The 6,365-nt window shown below is 37.1% G+C and overlaps 1 long non-coding RNA gene across 1 annotated transcript; it reads right to left on the bottom strand.

The window, feature by feature from the left end:
- Window positions 1-2,374: 2,374 nt before the first annotated feature.
- Window positions 2,375-6,106, bottom strand: LOC142289990 (uncharacterized). The gene is made up of 3 exons (XR_012750196.1): window positions 5,872-6,106; window positions 3,294-3,342; window positions 2,375-2,427 (listed from the first exon to the last, which is right to left on the bottom strand). It is a non-coding gene; the product is annotated as an uncharacterized LOC142289990 (long non-coding RNA).
- Between the last annotated feature and the right edge of the window lie 259 nt (window positions 6,107-6,365).

Here is a 6,365-nt window from a genome sequence, read left to right as displayed (position 1 = left end):
TCTCACACCAATATCCCTGGCCGCAACACACCGACCCAGAGATGAGGTATTAATCACCAACGGATTAATACCCCCAACTTTGCAGAACCCCGTGTCTGGAACCCGGAGCCACCATACCAAGATGGTGTCCCTCAGTCCAGTTACCATTGCCTTCAACGGCCTCTGGACCAGACCTACCCCCCGCTGCTGTGACAAAGAAAACAACCCAGGCAACTATTTTCCACCGTACCAAACACAAAGGAGGGTGGGTGGGGATCGCTCCATATCCGGAAATCAAGAGAGGGGATAAGCCAAATTTCCTATACTTACACCCCTCATCTGTCCCACCTCTTCCTCCAGGGAACTCCTCCTCCCCACCAATCCCTTTCTCTGCCCTATACACAAACATTCCTGTTCCTATTAACCCCATCACTCCTTCCCTTCCCTCTAGTCATGTCGCCCCTCCACCCTATGGGTTCTATGGCTTTCTTACGTGGGGCTGGCGGGGAGGGAGAGGACTGCCTGACACGTCAGACAACAGCCATTTCGCACTTACTCTCAGTGCTTAAGCTGGTCTGAGGGTGTGTGACATCATGTCCGTTTTAAATCTACCAAACATGTGGTTGATGTCACATAATTAAAATATATTAAAAACAATATATCACAAAGATCTTAAAGGAATAGCAACAGTATACTGTAATGATTATTTCCTTTTATACCATATTACTTTTAACATATACAGAATTATCCTAAGAAAAGTCATTTTTATCATTTAGTCCTAGCGGACCTGTGGCATTAAATCTTATAATATATTCTGCCTCTTTTCTGAGCAGCATTTTATGGGTGTCTCCACCTCTTGCCACAGGCTCCACTAATTCTAAGCCAGCAAAAGATAAAACGTTACAGTCAGTATTATGCACTTGTCTAACATGATCAATTAATCTGGTTGCACCTACACCACTGTATCGTCTAATTTTTTTATTTTTTTTTGTAGTCCAAATCAGCAAACAATATTATTATAATTGTGTAACAACTATTTTCTTAATGTAATTCAACTTATTTTTATTTTTATTTTTATAATTTTAGCTGTTTACAAAAACATGTTCAGAAATACAATTATATATATAATATGGGCTGAAAGTGCACACTCCCAGCTGCAATATGAGAGTTTTCACATCCAAATCGGAGAAAGGGTTTAGGAATCATAGCTCTGTAATGCATAGCCTCCTCTTTTTCAAGGGACCAAAAGTAATTGGACAAGGGACTCTAAGGGCTGCAATTTACTCTGAAGGCGTCTCCCTCGTTAACCTGTAATCAATGAAGTAGTTAAAAGGTCTGGGGTTGATTACAGGTGTGTGGTTTTGCATTTGGAAGCTGTTGCTGTGACCAGACAACATGCGGTCTAAGGAACTCTCAATTGAGGTGAAGCAGAACATCCTGAGGCTGAAAAAAAAGAAAAAAAATCCATCAGAGAGATAGCAGACATGCTTGGAGTAGCAAAATCAACAGTCGGGTACATTCTGAGAAAAAAGGAATTAACTGGTGAGCTTGGGAACTCAAAAAGGCCTGGGCGTCCACGGATGACAACAGTGGTGGATGATCGCCGCATACTTTCTTTGGTGAAGAAGAACCCGTTCACAACATCAACTGAAGTCCAGAACACTCTCAGTGAAGTAGGTGTATCTGTCTCTAAGTCAACAGTAAAGAGAAGACTCCATGAAAGTAAATACAAAGGGTTCACATCTAGATGCAAACCATTCATCAATTCCAAAAATAGACAGGCCAGAGTTAAATTTGCTGAAAAACACCTCATGAAGCCAGCTCAGTTCTGGAAAAGTATTCTATGGACAGATGAGACAAAGATCAACCTGTACCAGAATGATGGGAAGAAAAAAGTTTGGAGAAGAAAGAAAACGGCACATGATCCAAGGCACACCGCATCCTCTGTAAAACATGGTGGAGGCAACGTGATGGCATGGGCATGCATGGCTTTCAATGGCACTAGGTCACTTGTGTTTATTGATGACATAACAGCAGACAAGAGTATCAGAAAAAGAATCCGGCACTCACAATGGATTGTGCAAAAAGAAAAAACACTTTATTTAGTAATTCTTTTGTGTGAAAAATATAAATGACGTTTCGGTCACACTTTGACCTTCATCCGATTAAACTTCACACTAAACAGAAAATACAAAGAGAATGTGCTATAATGTGCATAATAACAAACAATATCCAGATTTATACAGAATATAACGCATAAATACAAGTTTAAATCGTAACTACAGGAAGGACCAGTGTATCAGCAGAGCAATACACAACATCAAAAGACAATATTAATTAGATAATCCTATGGGAATATCTATCACTTTAAATAGAATAGATAGTTTGTAACAAGCATCATTGTAGTAAGTGCATGATAAAGGCAGAGATCAGCCACAGATAGCAGGTCTGTAAAACAGAGAAAAACAATCAGGTATATAAATAAAGCAAAGCTTCTTACCAGTAAATCAAAGAGCCACAGGAGAATTAGCGCTGATGTGTATTGCGTCTATCACGCCAGGGAAATGCGCTAACATGTGTCATAGAGAGAGGGTTTTTAAAGGTCCCGGGACGTAACGTCACTTCCTGTTTCACGAAACCGGAAGTGATGTATATGGATGGCAAAAGGTTGGCAACACGTTCCAGGAAGGAAAGCCAGCATCATCACAGGGCTGTGAAGCAGGAAGTGATGTATATGGATGGCAAAAGGTTGGCAACACGTTCCAGGAAGGAAAGCCAGCATCATCACAGGGCTGTGAAACAGGAAGTGATGTATATGGATGGCAAATGGTTGGCAACACGTTCCAGGAAGGAAAGTCAGCATCATCACAGGGCTGTGAAGCCGGAAGTGATGACATTAGCTGAAAAAGCAGCTATTTAATGAAAGAAGGAGGCACATAGTGCATTCAACACATGATAAAGTCACATAATCGGCAATTTACTGCATCAAAAAAGGCATATATATAATGATGGAACTCAATAGCTTATAATATTGATTAGAGGGGCCAGAGGGGTAACACATATTGATCCAGTTGAGATCATTATATGGTACAGTGTGTGATATTTATAGTATAGTTATATATATGGAAATCTATAGAAAATTATTTTTTATTATGTATTAATATTTTTTATTTTTTATTTTATTAAAAAAAGGATCAAAATATTAATCCATGTTTTAATGTGTATAGAGAAAATTAGGCATAAAAATTAATAAAAATATAAGATATATGAAAAAAATTTCATTTATATAAAAAATAAAACATAAATTTAAATACCAAAGGTTGATTGATGAGTTCATCAGATTTAATTGGCCTGTAATATTGACTAAACATAAGAGAGAAAAAATGAAAATCAGTTAATAAAACAAAATGTATATAAAAAAATTATAAAAAAAATTATAAAAAATACCCAATAGAATAAAATAAATATTATCCAAGACCGTATAGAAATATATATCCATAAATATAACACACTGAATATACAAAGGAACCTAGACATATACGTGGATAAATGTATAAGAGAGTGTTTTCATGAGTGTAAAAAAAAAATAATTTTTCACAAGAGTGCAAAAAAAATTTTTTTACATAAAGCTCCCTATATCAAATTCTCTGTTGAGACCTTTAGGTTCCATAGTCTGTAAAACAAAAATCCAAAAAGCTTCACGTTTTTTCAAGAGTGTTACCCTACTGTGACCCCTTCTCATTTGTGGAATCTGTTCAAGTACCTGATATCTAAGCTGAGATACCCTATGTCCCAATTTATGAAAATGAGAAGGAAGAGGAAGATGAAGACGTTCACAGCGAATAGTAGACTTATGTTGTGAGATCCTATCACGTATAGACTGAGTGGTTTCTCCAACATAAAGTAGGCCACATGGGCATTTGATCACATAAACAACATAGGAGCTGTCACACGTGAAGAATCCTTTAATGGAAAAACCTTGACCAGTTTGTGGATGGAACACCTTATCACCCTTAATAATATTATTACACTGTAGGCAATTAAGGCACGGAAAAGTGCCTTTACGTGGTGTACTCAAATAGCTCTGTGAAAAAGAGGGAGCAATAGAGCCTATATCCGCCCTAACTATTTTATTCCTTAAATTAGGAGCCCTGCAAAAACAGGGAAGAAACGGCTTTTGGAATTCAGCCACCTGAGGATAACCTCGACTCAAAATATACCAGTTGCGGCGGATAAGTTTATGAACCTTATAGGAATAAGGATGAAAGCTATGAACAAAAGGAATACGGTTACCCATATCAGATTTCCTACTGTCACTATTCAAGCTGTCCTTCAATATATTGTCAGGGTACCCCCTCGCTTTAAATCTGGAATTCATCTCATCAAGTCTCAATGTCTTTGTAGCATCTTGACTGACAATTCTTTTGACTCTGAGAAATTGAGATTTCGGAATTGATTTCTTTACGGCCTTAGGGTGGCAGCTAGAGAACTGTAGTAAATTATTTTTATCAGTAGCCTTAGTGTAAAGATCAGTCTCTAATTTGCCGTCATCACCTTTAATGACCATAGTATCCAAAAAGCTTATCCTATTATAATCATATTGTATAGTGAATTGTAATTCTGGCCAAATATTGTTTAAATAGTTGTGGAATGTTAAAAGGGAGTCCAATGAGCCCCCCCATATGCAAAAGACATCATCTATATATCGTTTCCAACATAAAACATGTGATTCAAAAAGTTCATGTGGATAGATAAATGTTTGTTCAAATTGTGACATATAGCAATTAGCATAGGGGGGGGCTACATTGGACCCCATAGCTGTACCTTGTATCTGTAAATAAAAACTATCCTGAAAAAGAAAAAAATTTTCCCTTAATACAATATTCAATAATTCTATACAGAATTTTTTTGTCTCAGAGTCAAAATTATGGTCAGATAATAGTTTATGCACAGCATTAATACCTTTTTCATGAGTAATTGAGGTATATAGACTGCCTATATCCCACGTGACCAAAATGGCATCAGATGTTATATGATCAAACTTACGAATCGTATCCAAAAATTCACCCGTATCTAATAAAAAGGACTCGGTTTTTTTTATCAATGGAGTCAAAATTTTTTCTAATAAAATGGCCAATGGTGATAAAATTGAATCCGTACCCGCCACGATGGGTCTGCCAGGGGGTTTCTCCAAATTTTTATGAATTTTAGGTAATATATAGAAAATAGGTACCATTGGATCTTTCTTCTGTAGAAATTCAAAAACTTTATCATCAATGAGGCCTGATTTTAGATAGGGTTCTATAGTATTTCTAATTTTAGCTCGAATAGAAGATGTGGGATTATTGGTCAAGGCAGTATACACCTCAATATTAGAAAGTTGGGTCATGACTTCGTCAATATACATCCGTTTATCCATTATAACTGTAGCTCCGCCTTTATCGGCAGGTTTCAAAATTAATTCTTTGTCTTTAATCAGTGATTCAAGAGCCAATTTATCAGATTGAGACATATTGGATGGACAAAAAAGAAGACCCTGTTCAATATCTTTACATAGTTGTGATACATCACGATCAACTAACGAAATAAATGTTTCAATAGCTGGCAAATTTTTTGGAGGCATAAAAGTACTCTTAATTCTGAGACCCAGGTCAGAGAGGTTAATAGGCGTTCTTGGAGTAACTATATCTCTACTTGGAATGTAACCAGAACCATGTGGAGAAAAATGTGCTTTTAATCTTAATGATCTAAAGAATTTTTGTAGATCCATATGTAAATTGAAAGAATTAAATTTATATGTTGGGGAAAAGGATAAACCTTTTTGTAATAAGCACATTTGTTGTGGTGTAAGGTTCTTAGAAGAAATATTGATAACTAGAGACTCCTCCCTACCTGGGATCTGGTTGTCATATTGGTTCTTGGAGTGTCTATGACACTGTCCCCCCCGCCGCGTCTGCCTCTTCGGCCTTGGGGTCGTCCTTGACCTAAAAAATATGGTGCATATCTACCTTGACGGGATCGGAACCCGTTATCCGAACCAGACAAAGAAGTATCAGAAGAAGAACGATAAGATCTAAAAGGACGCGGCTTAAATGATTCATGCCAGCGATACACCCGATTATTGACATAGTCCTCTGTATCTCGTAGGAATTTTTGACGTTTCTTCTTTTGTGATTCCTGCTTGTGAACCAACAAAGAAGATTGTAATTTCTCCTTCATTGTAGAGAATTCCTCAGATGGAAGTGTGGATTCAAGCTGAGTTTCAACAGAGGTCACCTTTTCTTTAGTCGAATCAATGGATTTGTGTAAATATTCAAGAGTCAGGATCATCAAATCCAATGAACATTTATTTAATATCTGTTCAAAGACTGTGCAAAACTCTTTGT

The sequence above is a fragment of the Anomaloglossus baeobatrachus genome, chromosome 2 (assembly GCF_048569485.1).
Source record: "Anomaloglossus baeobatrachus isolate aAnoBae1 chromosome 2, aAnoBae1.hap1, whole genome shotgun sequence".
NCBI classification, from domain to species: Eukaryota; Metazoa; Chordata; class Amphibia; order Anura; family Aromobatidae; genus Anomaloglossus; species Anomaloglossus baeobatrachus.
Note: the sequence above shows the minus strand (reverse complement) of the source record. Positions and strands in the feature narration are given on the sequence as shown.